Below are 20,810 nucleotides of genomic sequence, written 5' to 3'. Positions count from 1 at the left end.
GCCTTATAGCCAAGACTGGAGTTAAACAGCGTTTCATTCATGTTCTATGAATGCATATCAATAGAACTATACAGGCTGACTCACTCGTGAATGTTACGTTCCTCATATGTTTCTAGCAGGATTTGTGACTCACACCTGTGAATCAGCGATCCCTGATAAACTTTTGCACCATCTGAAGTGCAATGTTTTTCAATCCAACCAGCCCATACATTTGGCTCTGGCTGTAAACTGACCCTTAAGAGGGATATTTGTCCATTTTCCCAAGTCATATGATTTCAGTTGCCCAACCAAGTTTCCTCCTAGGCGTATTGAAATCCTAATACAATGCAGCCATTTAAATTACTTGCAAGGTAGCACAAAATTAAAAAAAAAAAACAACGCAAACCTAAGCAGAGTTACTCCAGTCTAAGCCCATTGAAGTCAATGGGCTTAGATTGGAGTAACTCTTCTTAGGATTGCACTGAAAATGTATATTACAAAAATGAACGGATATTATCTACATTAGATAGCAACACAGTAAAGCCCTTATAGTAGAATGTGGTCTGAGTGTTGAAATAATGTCTCGAAATTTCTGGCTCGCCAGGGCAAAGAACAGCAGCATTTCCACTAGTGTTGATCCAAGAGCAAAAGTATGTCAGGGGTAAAGAGGTGCCTTTCAGACCTGCTCGAGTAGCGATGCAGAAGCTTTAAATACAGACTGCAATTACTATGGTCAGAGTAAGAAGCAGAGTGGAGTAGTATTTTGTTCTCCATAAGGTATTAACAAATGCAAAAAAAAAAAAGTTTTCTTTCCTCCAGACCAGGCTAGCGCAAACTCATTAAAAAAATGCCTTCATACCAAAACAGGAAGCGTCATGAAGCCAGTACAGGCTTGTTGAAGGAGAAACCTTTGCGTTTTTTATTATTATCTTTAGAAGGATAAGAAAAAAATATTTGCAGAAGCGAAATAAAATCGCGTTGTTTAGCAAATCTAAATTATTTATTTTGCCCCATTCGATCTGCAAAGGCTCCGTGGTAATGAACATTTTCCATCATCAGTTATGAGGCAGAGGCAATGCTAATTTACAGGAGGTTGACAATGAAATGGCCTCTACTGTGGTGACAAGGGACAAACTTCTGACTGTTTAGTTACTGGGAGATAAGAGGCTTTATTTGTGGGCCAGTCCAGATGTGGGCTGGAAGTTCCCTGCTTGGAGCTCCTGGCAATTTACAAACTGAACAGTAACACAAGAAATGCTGTCAACACAGATAAATAGATGTACATGTATTCCTGTATACCTCTGGCATTTCAGTGCAGCAGGCGACTCAACAGTTCCCTGAAACCAAGCAGGTGAGCTTGCGATGCAGGAAAAAAGAAGAAGAAATAGAGTTCGGTTTTTGATTCCTTCTCCCCGCTGAGCATCTCAAGACCCTATTAATTTCAAGCTAACAAGGCAACTATTCAGTGTTGCAATCTGGTATTTACTATTAAGGAAAATCAACTGCTTTTCTGCTCATACCTATCATGATCTGAAAAGACAGAACGTCCCACACTCCCACAAAACCGAAACTTTTCACTGAAAGGAAAAAGGAAGCTTCAAGTCTTTCCAACTGGCTTTTGCTTCCCTTTTTGGATAAAACTCGGACTCGCCAAATGTGAACTCAATATGACCAAACAGGTGGAGCATAAGGTGAAGCACCAGCAAACACACAAAAGGGCTTCAATAGACTGGTTCTTTTGTCCCAGCACCACCGGATACTTTGCGTCTGAAACGAATAAAGCATTCATCGAATAATTGTGGAATACTATCCATGGCAAAGGGAGCTTGTTGAAATAACGTGGGGCTCATGTTATAAACACAACCCAAGACTGGCTTGCTGGCCTCATCAGTTTTCAAAGTTTCAAGTATAATGCCTGCCATTCTTCATGGGACGAAGTCTGACACACACTTTAAAAAAAAATTATGGGCATGCCACTACTCTGTTTACTAGAGTGTACCTAGATGGCCACATACATGCTTGACTGCTAATAAAATGACAGTATGTGCTGAAACCAAGGTGATGTATGATAACATTATTTTCATGGTACAGTTAATGTCTTGAAATATAGGTGCACAATGCAGAGAGAATAATGAATGGTGCTCATGAAGCGCACATTAGGGCCATCATTCACTCGAAGGATTCTGCTGATGTAATAAAGTGCATGTCAATATGACCAGTTTATGAACTGCGGCCAAATTCCATGTAAAATATGTCCATGTTTTTAAAACGGATAGCACTTGCATGCTAGATCTATCAATTAAACAAAATGCTTGTAACTGGTCATGCAACACCTGCCTAAGGTATGAGCCTCCGCTTTGCCAATTCTTTTCCAACTCAATGTATGCGACAGGAATGTGTTACGAAAGACTTCTGCACCACCTAATCATGCCTCAGAAATGGAATTGCTTACCTGGGCTAACGTCCAAGATAGCCCTCATTGAAGATTTATAATATTCAGGAAGAAAATTAATGCGGAATGCTGTAACACAGAGACAATCGGTTTCAAAATCTCAGGGGAAGAACGGATGCTCAGAGGCAGAGCGCTTGTTTTGTGTGCCAAAGGTCCCATGCTCAATCCCTGACATTTCTATTTTTATAGATAAGGTAGTACGTGATAAGAAAGACCTCTATCTGAGGGCCAAGTTACAAGTGACGAATGACACTTGAACGGCAAGTGTATTCCTCCCTGTTCACTTGCCCTCCACTTGCGCTTCACTCAATCCACTTGCCATTCAAGTGTCATTTGTCACTTGTAGCTTGGCCCTCAGACCTTGGAGAACCACTGCCTGTCAGAGTAGACAATGCCCTTGATATAGCAATGGTGTCATGTCTGTGTTCAGTCATGCCATGATTGTCTGTATGTTGTAACAACAATGTTCATTATTAACCTGATGTATTCTCTCCTTAGTACAAGTGTTACTTTTTGAGACCCAGAGTGGGCCTCTCTTGTTATCTTACAGAAATATGCTCCAATACTCTTACAGAGATCATTTACAGATGAGGGTCTGAGATGGAGACAGGATCTATACCTGAAGCAGGGGACTTATTAATTCAGAGTCCCTTTGCCTCTCTACCAAGGGGAAGTTCAAACAAGGGTACTGGTCTAATCCCCTGCTCGCAACAGAGAAAGATCTGACTCCAGCTAAAATGATTCTCCTGAATATCGACTCAGCACCTACGTACATATGAACTGGATATGGGCTGACTCCATCTCCCCCATACCTGATCACAGGGATGGAGCTACCACGTGTGTGACAGCAGGTGCTGCGCACATGTCCAGCTAAATGCTGATACAGGAGAAGACGGGGTCAGCACATTCAGGCTTGGGTCTTACACAGTGTGAGCAGAGCTGAGCTGCATCGGTGGTAACTTCCCTGTCTCTTCTCTCCCACTGTAGCCATCTATGCCCCTTAAATTGCCCCCCTCCAGGTCAGTGGACCCCTTTGACATGATGGGACAAGCAGAAGGCTGCAGTGGAAGGAGGGGACTCAGTCAAAATTGCGCTTCTTCTCTTCCACAAGCAGTAATAGCTACTGTGAATGGAAAGGCGGCTTTGGATCCAAGCTTCACTTTCAAGAAGAGTTTGACCCTATGTAAGCCAGTTTGGTATAGTGGTTAAGAGTGCGGGACTCTAACCTGGAGAGCAGGGTTTGATTCCCCACTCCTCCACTTGAAGCCAGCTGGGGGACCTTGGGCTAGTCACAGCTCTCTCAGAGCTCTCTCAGCCCCACCCACCTCACAGGGTGTTTTGTTGTGGGGATAATAATGACATACTTTGTAAACTGCTCTGAGTGGGTGTTACGTCATCTTGAAGGGTGGTATATAAATCTACTGTTACTGTTACTGTTACTGTTATAAAGATACATCATGCATACAGGACTAAAAATTACATATAATTCATCCAGTTTGTTTCTTTTTTGATGAGTGTAAGTATGACAATTTCACACAGGATAAGACTCTAAGATCCCCAAACCGGGTTCCAAGAGACTCATCAATGATCACAGAGTCATTGGTAGTAGATTCTGGGATCTGCTTTGCCCACGCAAATCAACCAAAGTTAAAGTTGCTATTTGGTGTGACAATGAATAATATTAATAAAGAACAAATAATTTCCTGCATAGCTGTAGAAGAACAGCACATGAGCAGAACTGAGGAGGAAACTTCCGATCATCGATCAATACTACTGTTCCTGAGGAATTCAGAAGCTATAATAAACCTATTTCTTCCATAAACAGCCAGCTATTTAATATATCTTTGCACCCACCCGAATGAAGCTAATCATACAATTCTATTAGCTCATGATGGAGAATGTCACACACACACGCACACGCACACAATAAATTCAAACAGAATGACTGCATTCCCTCCCAATGCCTTTGAACACTGAGAAACGCATTCAGACTCAGACAATGAAAACTTTGAAGTTTAATCCTCTCCAGCTGTTCCTACTTGTCTTCCCTTCCAATATGCTTTACAAACTGATTCTTACTGATACCATTACAAGTGTCATCCTCAAACTTCAAAGTATAAACCAAATTAACTTCTGCGATGCATGAAATGCAGGAGGCACTTTCCGTAGAAGGTCAGCATCGCTGACATAATCAGAAGCCACCTCCACAAATCCAAGAGATAGGCCACCGTTTATAATCCTATTATAATGTGCAGTATATCAAAATAAGATGTGCACTCCTAGGGCAAACATACAGAGAAGTAATACTGATTTCTGTGGAGTTTATTTTCAGGTAGATATATTTCAAAACACAGAATCGGAATGAAGATAAAGAATTGTAGTTTGGATTCACATATGTTGCATGGAAATCCTTGTAATATGAGCGAACACATTATGAAACACTGCAATTTTAGAAGCTTTCATGGCACAGAGTGGTAAGCCGCAGTACTGCAGCCCAAGCTGTGCTCACGACCTGAGTTCGATCCTGGCAGAAGCCGGGTTCAAGTAGCCGGCTCAAGGTTGACTCAGCCTTCCATCCTTCCGAGATCAGTAAAATGAGTACCCAGTTTCCTGGGGGTAAAGTGTAGATAACTGGGGAAGGCAATGGCAAACCACCCCATAAAAAGTCTGCCAAGAAAGCGTCATGATGCGACGTCCCCCCATGGGTCAGTAATGACTCGGTGCTTGCACAGGGGACTACCTTTACCTTTATTATGAAACATTGCAATTTTAGAAGCTTTCGGAATAAAGCTAGAAAGATTGTGTGGTCTCTACCTTTCTACCGCACTGACCTAGTAAGCAGCATCCTCAAAATATGATACTAATTGACTGATATGGGGTGTGTATATTTGTGTGTGAGAGAGAGAGAAGGGGGGGGAATGGATGCATGGATGGGTACTTTACCGAAACACTGAATTTTAATAAGCAGGCAAGACATATTTTAATGCAATCTTCAACAGTACCAAACTAAGATGGAAAACTTGTTGGATATTTAGTATGCGGGATACTCTCAATCATCATCAATATACCTAATTCTTAATGTTGCCTCATCTGTAGATACTTAAATCTGAAGATTCAAGCCATGAACAGACAAGAAAAAAAGCACCTGAGAAAAGCACCTGTTTGCAGAAACACCTGAAATCTTTAAAAAAATACATTTGGGGGTTAACCCCACAAATAGTAGAAGGCATATCTGTAGTTTGAAGAAAGGAATGCCCTTTGCGACCATTGCTGGGCAACTATAACAGTACTGCCAGCATTCAAGGCTTGGTTTCTGTCAACAAACATCAGGGGGAGAGGGTAGCTCTTTCCACAGCTGTTTTGGCCTTTGGAGGAGGACTTATCAAGGCTAGGAGCAGAAGTGACCACTTGGTGACTTGCTTCTACCCAACTTGCATGACTCACTCAAAACAGTTGCTTGCTACTTCCCACGAAAACCAGCATGGTGTAGTGGTTACAATTTGAGACTAATATCTAGAGACCCAGGATTGAATCATCACTGTGCTGTGGAAGTAGGGAACCCAGACTCCCGTTGGGGGCAGGGATGCCCCATCCCCACACCCCGCCCCCACTTACCTGAGCAGCAGGGGCACGCACACCTTCCTTGCACACTCCCCTGCGGTGCGGCACATTCCTGTGCGCCACAGCTGCCGGGATTGGTCCCATTTTAGCCTGGATCGGAGCTGCTGTGGAGTGTGGGAGCGCTCCTGTGCTCTGCAGCGCTCAAAATGGGCCCAGTCCACAGCAAACCGGGCCCATTTTCAGCAGCTGCAGAGCACAGGAGTGCTCCTGCGCTCCACAGTGTCCCCAAATGGGCTGGTTTTGGTGTGGATTGGGCCCGTTTTGAGGCACTGCGGAGCACAGGAACGTCCCTGCACTCAGCAGTGTCCAAAACAGGCCCGTTCTGCCACAGATCGGGGCCATTTTGAGGCGCTGCGGAGCGTAGGAACGCTCCTGTGCTCCAAAGTGCCCAAAATGGGCCCATTCTGCTGCTGGAGACAGAGAGGCAAATAAAGGTAAATTGGCAAGTGACTGGGAACAAGAGACAGAAAGAGACAGAAGCAGCAAAAGGAGAGAAGCTACAGGGGCTTTCAGGGAAAGAACAAAAAAATAGTGGAGGAGTGGAAAATAAGATGCCCCCTACAAGTCCTTGCAGGTTTTCTGCTTGGTGCAATAGAATAGTGGTTAAGTGGTTGGGTTGTAAATAGAGTCGGGCACGAACTGAAATACAAACCAAAGTTCATCATGAACTGGGACGGTTCGTGGTTTGCAAATCAGTGGTTAATGGGAGCTCATTTCTCACAAACCATAATGAATTTTAGCCCAGTTCATTTGGTTCGTATTTCGGTTCGACACAGCAGACAGCCTGGCGCCGATCAATCAATTTCCTAGGCAATGGGGGGGGGTGCCCTCTGCAGGCCTTCTGCTGACCCAGAAGTGACATTTTCAGGAACCAAATGAACCAGTTTGTAGTTCATGGAACAGTTCATGATTTGTAGTTCATGAAATGCGATGAACCACAAACCTCACAGTTTGGAATTTTCCCTGTTCGTGCCCATCTCTAGTTGTGAATCAGCACTCTGCTGTTTCAACTCCCACAACTGCCCTGAACTTGGCAGGTGGCCTTGGTTAAGCTGCTCGTCTCCTCCCCAGCTGTATTGTGGGGATAATAATAGCACTAACTACATTCGCTGCTCTGAGTGGGCACTAATCGGACTAGAAGGCTGGTATATAAGCACATTGTTATTTTTACTGCATGCATATCTAACAGTGAAGAGTGGATCCATACCACATAGATCAAAATAATCCACACAATGGGGCTACCCAGGGCTAAAGTAGATGTGCAAGCTATTGGTGGGTAGTGTCAGAGTCATGGTCGCTGCCATACTCTGGGGGTTTGAGGTTCACTCTGGGGGTCTGAGGTTCACCCCTTTGGGCTTCTTTGGGAGTGCTATGAGGATTTATTTATTTATTTATTTATTCAATTTATATACCGCCCATCCCAGGGGCTCTGGGCGGTGAACAGTTAAAATTGATAAAAACAAAAACTAAAATCAATATACAAATAATAAAACAAATTAACAAGGTGCAGTGGTGGGGAGAACCTTCCCCACCCCAAAGGTGGGAGGCCGACATGGCACCGCCCCCTTCAATCACCAAACGCCTGGCGGAACAGCTCTGTCTTACAGGCCCGGCGGAACGATAATATGTCCCGCTGGGCCCGGGTTTCCATTGACAGAGCGTTCCACCAGGCTGGGGCCAGGACTGAAAAAGCCCTGGCCCTGGTTGAAGCGAGGCGGGCTTCCTTAGGGCCGGGGACCACAAGTAAATATTTATTTACTTTGACATACTTTGACATACTTTGGGAGAAGCTCTAGAATGCAGAGAAGGCAGTTATCAACGTTACCAGGACAGTTATCGCTGTTGCCAGGGAGACAAAGAGGATCCAACTTTCCTTTTTATTTTTCTTTCTGCAGCTTATTAGAAATGAACCTAGAGCTTAGTTTCAGGGGGAGCAGTAAAGTGGGTAGTGCCTGAAGGGGTGGGTAGTGCCTGAAGAACTTAATGCTTAACAGGTGTAGGGACAGCCATTCTTAACAAGAAAGTCTTTCTGTACTGAACTCTTGGATTATTAAAAGCTTTAACTCATGCATCTTTGGACTCATGCAGTGAAGTTATTTGAGATCTAAGCTGGCAGTCTCTGACAGGTAGACTTCAGGTTTGCAGAAAATTCACTGCAAGTCTAGGTGCTGTGCCCATCTCTCACATTTGATGGATTCCTCAACTAAGGTTGCTTTCATAGATTTGTTCCTAGACTTGAATTAAGATCCTGGTAATACACAGACAGAAGCCATTCATGTCTGACTCATCAAGACAGATTGGTCAGGTATGGTAAACATAATTAATTTGATTCATACCCAGTTAAGCAAGCTATTGTCTGATGAAAATCCACATAACATGTTCTGTCAATCACATTGAGGTAGACTTTAAAATACACATTAGTGTTCCAAATTTTCATTTCCTGATTTTCCCGACTGAAGATTTAAAGTAAGATTTTTTTTCACCAGCACTGAATGTTTCACAGTGAAGCTGTTGTGAAGAGATCACCATCAGGGTAACACATTGTGGATAAATAACACATACAACAGAAAACATTATTTGAGTGGAAGGTTATTGTCACAAACCAAGCTTTTACTAACTAGAAGCACAGCAAAGATCCTTGCCGGAACCACCCTGAGAGATGCCAATTCAATGGATTCCTCTACATAAAAGTTCTCACTGGCCAATTTTATTTTCTAGCAACAACAACAAAAAAAGATTAATTAAAACCTAATCACAAAAGATGCCCTTAAGGGACAGGATAATTGTTTCTTCTGCCAGTGGTCTGACAACGAACCAGACATAATCCATTAGTGCATGGCCTAATTTATCTGTCTGACTGATGACCCAGTCCGAAAGCTTGCTGATCCAGAAAATAAGCTACTGGGCCTCAGGTGGTCACAATATAGTGCTACTGAACTTTAAAGAGCCTCTTCATATGGACACAATATATACACATGGGGATGAAACAACCAGCATGTGCTATGAAATTGTATTGGTATTCTGGTGATAAATAATTGGCTGATGTGTGCTGGTGGCATATTATTGTGACAGAGTGGATGTTTACTGATTATAATCACTGTTCATAGAGGTTTATGCACCTTGCACTGTAAGGATGATAAAAACCATATGAGATATTGAGTCACTGATTGTCATTCACGGGGACTAGTTGTCTTCGGGTTCGTAGTCCCCCCACTAGGGGCAGGGGATTCTGCACTCCCACTCTCCCCCGGGCACTCACTTACCTGGCCGTTGGGAGAAAAGGCGGGGGAACGTGCCACCTGGGGCGCACTCCTGGGCAGTGCAGCGTGTACCCATGCACCGCCGTGGGTCAATTTGGCCCCCAAATGGGCCGAATCAAGCCTGTTTGGGGCCAAAATCGGCCTGCTGCAAAGCACAGGAGCACTCCATGGCCCATCACACCGCCCCAACAGCACTTCCACACTTTGCAGTGGGGTGATTTCAGCCCCAAACCAGCCTAATTCGGCCTGCTGTGGAGTGCAAGAGCACTGCTGGAAGGGCCCTGGAACTCTTCTGTGCTTCACAGTGGGCTAATTTAGGCCCCCAATAGGTTCAATTTGACTTCAAAGGCCAAAATCGGCCCACTGCTGAGCACAGGAGCGCTCCTAGGGGTGGCACAAGGCCCTGCACGATGACGTCACTTCCCAGAAGTGATGTCATCGTGCAGCCCGAGGACACCACAAAAGGTGAGTGCCAGGCCTCCAGCCTCCTACTTGGAGGGTGAGGGGACCTGGTGACCCAAACTTCACATGAGCTGAGAAACTAGGGTTACCAACCTCAGGGTGGGAGCTGGAGATCTCCTGGAATTACAACTGATCTCCAGACTACAGAGATCAGTTCCCATGGAGAACAAGACGTCTCTAAAGTGTGGGCTATATGGCATTATATCCCACTGATGTCCCACCCCTGATCTCCCCAGGATCCACTCCCAGATCTCCAGGATTTCCCAATCTAGAGTTGGCCATCCTATAAGAAACCACTCTCTCAGAGCGGGACCACAAGTGACACCTGACACAGGTTGGACACTTGTTAGCTTCCCTCAAGTTTTGATGGGAAATGTAGGCGTCCTGGTCTTGCAGCTTGGCTCTCCGACTGCTGTCCAATGGACTTTTCAACGGTCACTTGTCCAACATTCCGCCAAGCTGCCTACATTTCCCGCCAAAACTTGAGGGAAGCTGACACGTGTCCAACCTGTGTCAGGCGTCACTTGTGGTCCCGCTCTCAGGGCCAAGCTACACATGACGAATGACACTTGAACGGCAAGTGGATTGAGTGGAGGGCAAGTGAACAGGGAGAAATACACTTGCTGTTCAAGTGTCATTCGTCATGTGTAGCTTGGCCCTCAGTGAGCATGTATAAGGCATGATCCCGTGAAGTAAAGCATTTCTAGTTGACATGAATGGAAACCTCTTGCCTGAAGACCAATCACAGATTCCCAGTGTACGCGACAAGCGTGATTACCCAACAACGAATTCAATCAGTTATCAAATGACACTTGACTGGTCACACACAGAAAGGCAGCCCCGTATAGTGGTTACAATGCTGGACTGGGATCTGGAAGATCCAGATTAAAATTCCCACTCTGCCATGGAAGTTTGCTGGGTGATCTTGGGAGGTGGGTTGTTGTAAGGATAAATTGCAGGAGAGGAGAGAGATGTAAGTTGCTTTGTCTTTCCCACCCTACTTGGACTCCTCATTATAGTCCTTCCAGCACCACTGAATGCTCATTTTTAATGTCAGAAGGCCTTGCCCTCCTTCCAATTTTTGTACCCTATCGTCTTAACAACAACAACAGGAACAACAACAACATTTGATTTATATACCACTCTTCAGGACAACTTAATGCCCACTCAGAGTGGTTTACAAAGTGTGTTATTATTATTCTCAGGAAAATCACCCTGTGAGGTGGGTGAGGCTAAGAGAGCTCTGAAAGAGCTGTGACTGACCCAAGGTCACCCAGCTGGCTTCAAGCGGAGGACTGAAGAATCAAACCGGCTCTCCAGATTAGAGTCCTGCTGCTCTTAACTAATACACCAAAACTTACTCTCTTACTTACTGCCTTAAATATTTTTAAATATATATATAGCCATGTTTATTGCAAGACGCCTGGAACATTTTTGCTGGAAAAGCATACTCCAAATTCTCCAAATAAATGAATGGATTAAATATATTAAGATATAGTTAACTGAATGCCACGTTAAATCATCTGAGCTACGCTGGCTAACTATGGCAGCCCTGCTCTGTTCTAATAGATAGGCAGTGACCAGTCTTCTTATCTTATGAACTCAACCACTGAGTTAGAGCTGTTGGAAATTCAATGTCTTGTGTACAGAGAAGGCGGAAGACAAAGAATACCTGCAAGGGGCAGTGGGTCTGAAAGTTAGATGGATGGCAGAGCGGGATCCTCTCTTCTGTCCTTGCATGTCTCCAGACTAGTATTCTTAGGCTACTTCCTACTTCTTCCCAGAAGCCACTCCTCCCTGTTTACTAAGCTAGTTAGTGTCTATTCTGTTTCTCTCCTTTCTAGCAAAATTGTAGTTCCTGAATAAACTCTTTTCATTCACTCCTTAATCATACTAAAGTTCATTCCTAAGATATACCAGAGCCTACAACGCCCTACATATCTATTCCATTAGTGAAGGTGCTCTCTTTCAACAGGAGATTTCTGATTAGACATGGGCACGAACAGGAAAAAAACGAATATGGTGTTCGTTCATTGCCATCCACGAACAATGAACAATGAACATTAATGAACATTGTCTGTTCACAAACAAGTTTGTTGTTCATTGTTCATGGGGGCCAGCAGGCCCACCTCCAGCCATCAAGATCTCTATCACACCACTCCCAGAAACCCTACCTGAGCAGGCAGCAGGAAATGTACCAATAATAAATAATAGCTTGGCTCCAGAGCCTGGCAGCAGCCCTGGAACTTGAAGGGGTAGATCCCTATCCCACCACACACAAAGAAAATTCAAGCTCCAATGCACTCTCCCTGTCTCTCTCTCTCAAAATGCCAACAGCAACAGTCTGTCCCTCACTGTCTGCAAAACTAGTACCAGGAAAGGTACCAGTAATAAATAATAGCTTGGTCCAAAGCCTAGCAGCAGCCCTGGAGCTTGAAAAGGTAGGTCCCTATCCCACCATACACAAAGAAAATTCAAGCTCCAATGCACTGTCCTTGACTCTCTCTCAAAATGTCAACAACAACTGTCTCTCCCGCACTGTCTGCAAAAGCAGAGCTGGGAGCCACCTTCCCCCTCCCCCCCGCTCTTTGCTTCCTTGTAACAAATTTGGAGCTCCACACTTGAAAGGAAGACCTGCCTATTAAGCTAAATTGCAACAGCAGGAGTTCAGACAGAGTTCAGGCAGTCCTTGCCTCTGGTTGCCAAGGGAATTGATTGATCTGGGAGTACTGTCTGCAAAAGCAGAGCTGGGAGCCATCCTCCCCCCTGCTCTTTGCTTTCTTGTAACAAATTTGGAGCTGCACACCTGAAAGGAAGACCTGCCTATCAAGCTAAATTGCAAATGCAGGAGTTCAGACAGAGTTCAGGCAGTCCTTGCCTCCGGTTGCCAAGGGAATTGATTGCAGGTGCCATACTGTCTGGCTTGCTGAACAGCAATGAATGAGGCTTGCAACAAACACCTCCTCGTTTAGAGTTTGTTTAGAATGGGCCTCCTGAACAGCTTGTTCGTGAACAGCTGATTGGGCTGTTCGTGGCTTTTTTTAGTTTGTATTGCTGTTCGTGCCCATCTCTACTCCTGACGCAAGGCACTCTTCAAGCATCTTGCATAGGTTTCTGCTGGAGGAAAGCTAACTGATGCATTCGCTGAATGGAATCTATGGAAAGATTTATGATGACCTTCCAGTTCAGCAATAGATGCTTTTCGTATTATATATTTGGGCATGGCAGCAAGTGACTTTATTGCCACTTTGTCTTTAGAAAAGCCAGCTACAGATCAATTTAACGAGTATAGAAAATGAACACTTGGATATTAGTGTGTCACACACAAGAAATCTCATGAAGAAAGGAACGTAAGAGTAGATGTGTAATATCTGACCAATGGCTTATCTAGACCTCCAGTATGCAATTTCCCACAGTGGCCAATCAGATGCCACAGGAGGACCACAAGTGGGGCCCACTGGTAACACTTCTCCCATGCTGACTGCTCCACAGCATCTGACCATGAGAGGCATTCTGCCTCTGAACCCAGAGGCCCCATTTGGCTATCAGGGTTAATAGCTAATGATGGACCTATCTTCCCCAAATCTGTCCAATCCCCTTTAAAAAACATCTAGATGGGTTGCTGAGAAACATTGTGTGTGTGTGTGTGTGTGTGTTTGTTTGTGTGTGTGTGTTTGTGTGTGTTTGTGTGTGTGTGTGTTCGTTGGTTCGTTTGTCATTTATAGTCCGCCTTTCCCGCTGAGACTCTAAGCAGAGATAGCTTAGATAGCTGAGATAGCTAAAGAAATGTATTGTTTGTGTAATACACATGTAGATGAGTAACAATATAGGTTGTATCATAGAAAGGTGGATTATGGAAGGAAGGAAGGAAGAGCATGTATTTTCTACCCTGCGAATTCTACACATTGTAGATGAAAATATCCAAATGTCTGATGATGAAGCCAGGGTCAAAGCTGGTGTACTCCTAACTTAAAGTTCTACATCTGGGCAATTCAAATTCTATGACAAGAACAACCCAATCTCACAACTCATATAAATTCTTTAAACTATACCTGTCTGTATTCATGCATTTTATTTTTCACCCTTGGGAAGAGCAAGGAAGCATACAGGATAATGTCATCTCACTCCCAAATGTTGAAAACCGTGTTCTTCTGTAAATTCAGCATATATTACTCATACATTTCCAAATATTTCTTGCAATCAGAAACTTGTTACTCAAAAAACACACTATGATTACTAAGAAACTGAACTATCTGCCAAATTGCATAATTTTATCTTTTTAGACAACAGAAAATACATAGAAACTCAGCATATATATATGATGACATACAAAGCTAAAATCTAACAACAATACCACTGGAAACAGCATCTCTACATTCTATATCTTTTTTCTGCCGATAGGTACCCTCAGAGCTAAATCTCTGGTTATTTAAGGGAGATTTATAAACTAACATTGCTATCCTTGGTAGAGTACCTTCTTCTAAACTTATAGAAGTCAATATGTTACCTGAATTGGTCTCCTTGCGAGTAAGAGAATTGTGGGGGGAATTAGCAAGCAAGGAAGACGGCTATGCGAGAGGCTGGTAACTACAGGATCTTTTTCATCAATGTCTACAGGGTCCCTTCTCAAAATAGCAAATGAGGCTGGTGCTTAAATTTCAAAGAGCAATATTTTATTGAAAGAGGAAAATGCATGCACATACACACAGGGTAAATAGTAAAAATGGTTACACATGCACAGAGTCCTAGGAAGCTAGGTGGAAGTTGGAATAGAGGGAGGGAGGGCAAAGTATATCTACCTATCCTGAAAAGTAATCTAGTCCATGGGGAAGAGGGTAGCTTCAAACGCCAGCGTTCTCAGCCAGGAGAGCAAGAGGCTTAGGGCAAACCTCAAGGGAACAGCGCTTTGGATCCAGTAAGTGTGTACGATGAGAGAGAGTGGCTTAGAGAAGAGACCCTAAGGGAGCAGCCTGGAAGCATACACGATTTGAATGGAGCCAGGGCACTACTCTTATAGGGTAAAATGTGCCCTGAGGTGGGATAGCCCACCTAGCTGTTAGAACAAAGACTCCAATGGTCAGTTCCTGGGAGTAACAAAAGTTTTGATTACCTTGATTGGCAGCTACCGGGGCATGTGAAAGAGAATGCAAAACTTGTCCTGGCTCTGCACAAAAGGGCAGTTTGTTAATGAAGTCCACCAGAGCTAAGTTGATGGATTTAGTTGGGGAATGTACCTTCTCAGGAATGAATGATAAATACTTATGAATGCTAGTTGATGTTCTCCTCAATCATGGTCAGGAGATCTCATCATGGAAGGAGGGAAAGGAATGCGTAAAGTGGAATGACTGTGAGACCTTTGTTGATGTGGATACCTTTAGGGGCTGGGGACACTGCAAAACTAATCACCGCTAGTCTCCCCGCATTTACATGCAGCATTCCATTCATGACTGTATCTCCTGGGCAGGACTCAGCAACTGTTAGTTGGAATTCCCCTGTTTGCAATCCAAACTGCCATTTTAATCCAGGGGCCTTGTGATTTTATATCACAGGTAGCCATGTTAAAAGGCTATTAAAGATGGCAGACGCCGGGCCGACTGCTTACAAATAGGCTTTGAAAGTTGTAACTCTGTTTTTGGATGGCATGTCCCTTGAGCATCCTTTCGTTTGTTATTAACACACATGGACCACATTCAATCACCATCAAGAAGCCTCCAGCAGCGTTATTTCAGAATGAAGAGCAAGTCCAATTTCAAACTCTTGTTGAAGGCTTATTGATTTAAGGTGGCTTCTTGCATTTCAGGCAGGCCAACATGTAAGAAAATGTTTACAGAATTCAAGCCATGAAAAAACCCGCAAGTAACTATTCCGCTGGTAAAAAAAGAAAGCTTTGTACATTCCTTTAGTATTCCTGGAGGAGTGTACAAAGCAATGAATATCTTTATGGATAATTACTTGCCAAAACTACGAGGATGGATTTGGGAGCCTTTTGCCACCAAAAAGTGATTTGATTACATAGGATGGTAATCGATCTCATTAAGGCCTTCCAACAGCACTCAAAATCCAATTCTATCTCTCCAGCTGATAAATTCCTTCCTTGCAAGGAGGCACAACAGCTTATGTCTATAAAAGGGATTCTTGTGGGAGCGTCACTTATTGAGCAGCCTTCGAACAGCAGTTGTCTCTTAGGGAGAACATGAAAAAGACTTGCAAATATGGTGGAAATTAGTTCATACAAGTGGTTGCTTTGGTGCAAGGGTAGGGGGAGAAGATAGGTGGTGGCTAAAGATCTCGCGGAATTACAACTGACCTCCAGGTCAGAGAGATCAATCCCCCTGGAGAAAATGGCTGCTTTGGAAGGTGGACACTTGGGCATTATATCTTGCTGAAGTTTCTCCCCTCCCCAAACCCCACCCTCTCCAAGCTCCACCTCCAAAAATCTCCAGGAATTTCCCAACCTGGAGCTGGCAACCATAGGAGAAGAGGAACAGAGGAATGGCTAAGCTGTACCATTCCCCTTTTCCCTTCTATAAACAAATACATACACCAACATATTTTTTCTCTCCCCACTCTCTTCCCTCCAACACAAATCGTTGAAAAAGGGAAAGGGGCAGAGGGAGAGAATCCCTTTGACCCCCCCCATGTGTACAAAGTTTTAAGAATCCCCCATTCATAAGAATCCTCAGACTACTACATCTCCGTCTTCTCTTTCTCCTCCAACTCACTCCCTCTTGCCATGCCAGAATCTGGGGCTGTGGTTAGAAAATTTTAATAGGCAGGGCGCAGGTGGCATCCAATCCAAGCACAATTGCCATCCCAACAGTTATCTGAAGACAGCCAACTGGTTGAGTGGGTTAAAGCCAATCCAATCTTCCACATATTATTGTTTGGCAAGGGAGGGATAGGCATTCGTTTGAGGGTTGGTTGCAGGCGACGACAACCACTATTGCCACTCCTAAATACATGTATATGTTGTAATGCAAGGCCAGAGGGCATCTCAGGGCCAAGCTACACATGACAAATGACACTTGAACGGCAAGTGGATTGAGTGGAGGGCAAGTGAACAGGGAGAAATACACTTGCCGTTCAAGTGTCATTCGTCACTTGTAGCTTGGCCCTCAGAGCAGAAGCACAAGTGACAAAAGGCACAGATTGGACACTTGTCTGCTTCCCTCAAGTTTTGATGGGAAATATATGCATCCTGGTCTCGCAGCTTCGCTCTCTGGGCCAAGCTACACATGACGAATGACACTTGAACGGCAAGTGGATTGAGTGGAGGGCAAGTGAACAGGGAGAAATACACTTGCCGTTCAAGTGTCATTCGTCATGTGTAGTTTGGCCCTCAGTCAAGACTCATGACTCCTTTCTAACTTGCCTGGCCTTCTACCTTTTGCCTCCAGAAAGCCATCCAAACTCAATTAAGAACTGGGATATAGATGAATTTAATCTTTAAAAAGAGGACTATGACTAGAGATGCATGAGGGAAGGCGGCATCAATTCGAAAGCAGCTCCAGGTGCAGAAGAACAACTGGGGCGGGCCTTTTAAAAAAAACATTTCCAAAAGTATTTCCTTCCTTTTTCCTAGGAGGGAAGGGGAACTGAAACACAGTGAGAATTGCCAGGTCTTCCACTGTAGCAGAAGACACCCCTTACCCCCTACCGCTGCAAACAATGCTGTCATTGAACGTTGTTGTAGCACAGTGGTAAAGTGGCTAGGCTCTGAACCAGCGCCCTGCTGGTTCGACTCCCACTACTGCCATGAGCTCAGCAGGTGGCCTTGGATCAGCCATTCCTCTCAGCCCCAGCTCCCCAGCTGTATTGTAGGGATAATAATAATACTAACGTTGTTAACTGCTCTGAGTTTGGCACTAATCTGTCCAGAAGAGTGGTATATAAGCACAAGGTTATTATTAGCATATCAAAAGGATGATGTCACTTCTGGAGCAAATCCAGCAGTGATATCACACCACTACAGCTTTCAGCAGAAACACAATGGTAAAACTATAGAGTTTCCATTGAATCTTACAGCAGCGAGGCATCACTTCTGGGTTCACCCTGGAAATGATGCTGTTGCCGTAATGGCGCTCCTCAAGTCTCTGCCTCCTACAGTTTCCCATTGGGTGCCACTCATTGGCTGGCAAGCTTAACAGCAGCACTGTATTTCTTCTGGTCTTTTAACCATCATCATAGGCCCCTAGGCTGTGTGCTTCAATGCTTTGACAGCTGAAAATAGGCAATATTTTACATTTTACTTCAGTCTTCATTGGGACTTTTTTCTGGGAAAAGAGGTGGTGGAACTCAGTGGTGGAACTCAGGACAGCATGGTCACATGGCTGGTGGCTCCATCCCGTGTTCTCCACTCCAGCGGCGCAGAGGACAATCTAAACCCCCCTCTGTCTGGAGATCCTCGGCGAAAATGGTCACATGGCTGATGGCCCCGCCCCCATGATCTCCAGACAGAGGGGAGTTTAGATTGCCCTCCGTGCCACTCAAGCGGCACGGAGGGCAATCTAAACTCCCCTCTGTCTGGAGATCAGGGGGCGGGACCATCAGCCATGTGACCATTTTCAAGAGGTGCCAGAACTCTGTTCCACCACATTCCTGCTGGAAAAAAGCCCTGTTGATGAGCTGTTGGAAATTACCTATCAAGATCTGACACAATCAGCACCACTGGTAAATCCTGGAAATGCCCCAAATGTGAACATAACTATTCCCAATATGCAGGAATTTTGAAGTCCAACTGGCGCTGGACTTCAAAATGCATTTGGACGCCTTAGTCTTTGATTTTCTTTGCATTGGGTATCCAAACACCAAGGGAGCTTGGTGTTTTTAAAAAAAAACACATCACCTCCAAACAGCTTGTTAGAAGCCCCATAGATGTAGATTCAAGCTAATGAGCCATTCAATAGGACAGGCTGAGCCAGTCATAAAATCTGATCTAAAAGGATTTTGCAGCCACCCCTTTGTGCCTATTAAGCACAACTTTTTTTTTTGAAAAAAAAATTAATTGCTGTCTAGAATTAAATCCGTTGCTCAATTCTTTTCTATGTTATTTACTCCTGGTAAATAAAAGCTGTGTGTGTGAGTGTGTGCATGTGCATGAGTGTGTTGAAGACCACCACTTTTGACAGTTTGTGAATTTTTACCTGGGAATTTCTCAAAAGTACACATAAAATGTTGGTGTACTCCTACCAGACCCCTGTATTTCCTCCACAAGTATTAACGCTTCATATAATATGCTCTACATATGTACATGATTGAATGATTAATCTTGCTAGTGCTGTATGACATATGTCTTTACATGTTTATATACATTAATGTTATGTAATTTACGTTTTATCTATATCTTTTTTCATATTTTTATATCCTTTAAACATTTGGCATGGTTTTATGTAACTTTTATTTTGTCATATTTTATATGGGTTAGCATTTGGTATAAAAGGCACACATCTTTTTAAAAATTCGTACATGAATGAGTTGTACATAATTTAAATGGTTTACCATTTTTCTGAGTTCCTCACTTCACAAAGCACTCGGAGAAGATGAGCGCTGCACATGAAATGCTCCAAGTGAATCCAGCAGGGTGTCTCATGCATATAATTGTCTTTTAAAAGCTTGTATCCGAGGGAGAGAAGCGGGAGGCACAATTAAGTTCTTGTTCGATGCCGTCCCTACAAAGCAAGTGGTGACAGGACTTTTTTACAGGACTCCAGCACTGTAAAAAAAAAAATTACATATATATGTATCTCCCAAAGCTGAACATGTGCTCCGTTGTATCAAGGCCAAATCTTAGTGAGTACAAAAATTCTGAGGGTTATGCCGAACATTTCAGCGTGTCTTCTCTGCTCAGTAACAGGTTTATATGTATTTTAAACCTGTACCTTTAACCTGGCATGATGAACAAGCGATACAGTCATTGTACAACCACTTCACCACACCACCAGATTTTTCCCACCCCAATTTTATTTTTGAGTCTAAGATTTAAAACATAACATATTGACATTTCCTATGAGTTACAATATAATTACAGAACGAATTACAGATAACAGGTCATATTATCAGAGCCAATTAAACATATTAAGTTTAAGCTAACACAACAAGCTGTAAATGAGAGAGATATGAGCAGAAACATTCTACTAATGATGTCAGTATGTACTTCACGGCTGAACATTGCACACAACAGAGATGCAGAGGAGTTAGCCGTGTTAGTCTGTAGTAGCAAAATCAAAAAGAATCCAGTAGCATCTTTAAGACTAACCAACTTTATTGTAGCATAAGCTTTCGAGAATCACAGTTCTCTTCGTCAGATGCACAACAGAGAGTAACCTAAGATATCTAATAGTTTCTCATGGAACGGACTCAAAGAGTTGCCGTTGGAGATCAGCTATCTCCAGAATGGGAACTATCAGAATGGGTTCTGCACAGCACAATCTGATCTCCCATGTTATTCAACCTCTACATAAAACTTTTAGGAGAACTCATTCGCAGCTATGGAGTGGGATGTCATCAATATGCAGATGACACCCAACTCTATATCTCGCTATCCAGGTCCTAATAGGATGCAGTAAAAGTCTTAGATTGCTGCCTGACAGCTGCGGTGAAATGGCGGGAAAATAATAAATTGAAATTGAACCCAGACAACACTGGAGTGCTGCTTGTGGGAAGGCAGAGATCTTGAAAGACGTTGTATGCCCGACTTTTAATGGAGTTCGTTTGACCCTTGCAAACTCAAGTTAAGAGCCTAGGGGTTGTACTGGATCCAGCGCTACTACTAGAAAAACAAATGCTGGAAGATGGCTTCTTATCTCAACACAGCCAACCTGGCCACCTGGATCCATGCTATGGTAACATCAAAACTTGGCTATTGTAATGCATTATACATAGGTCTCCCATCTAAGTTAACTAGGAGGCTCCAATTGGTGCAAAACGCTGAAGCTCAACTTTTAGCAGGAGCGAGCAGGAGCATGAACATCACTCCCATCCTGCAGTCACTCCATTGGCTACATATTAGTTACCATGCTCAATTCAAGGTATTGGTT

Source organism: Eublepharis macularius, chromosome 3, assembly GCF_028583425.1.
Source record: "Eublepharis macularius isolate TG4126 chromosome 3, MPM_Emac_v1.0, whole genome shotgun sequence".
In the NCBI taxonomy this organism is placed as follows: Eukaryota; Metazoa; Chordata; class Lepidosauria; order Squamata; family Eublepharidae; genus Eublepharis; species Eublepharis macularius.
The sequence above is the reverse complement of the archived record's forward strand: the minus strand, read 5'-3'. Positions refer to the sequence as shown.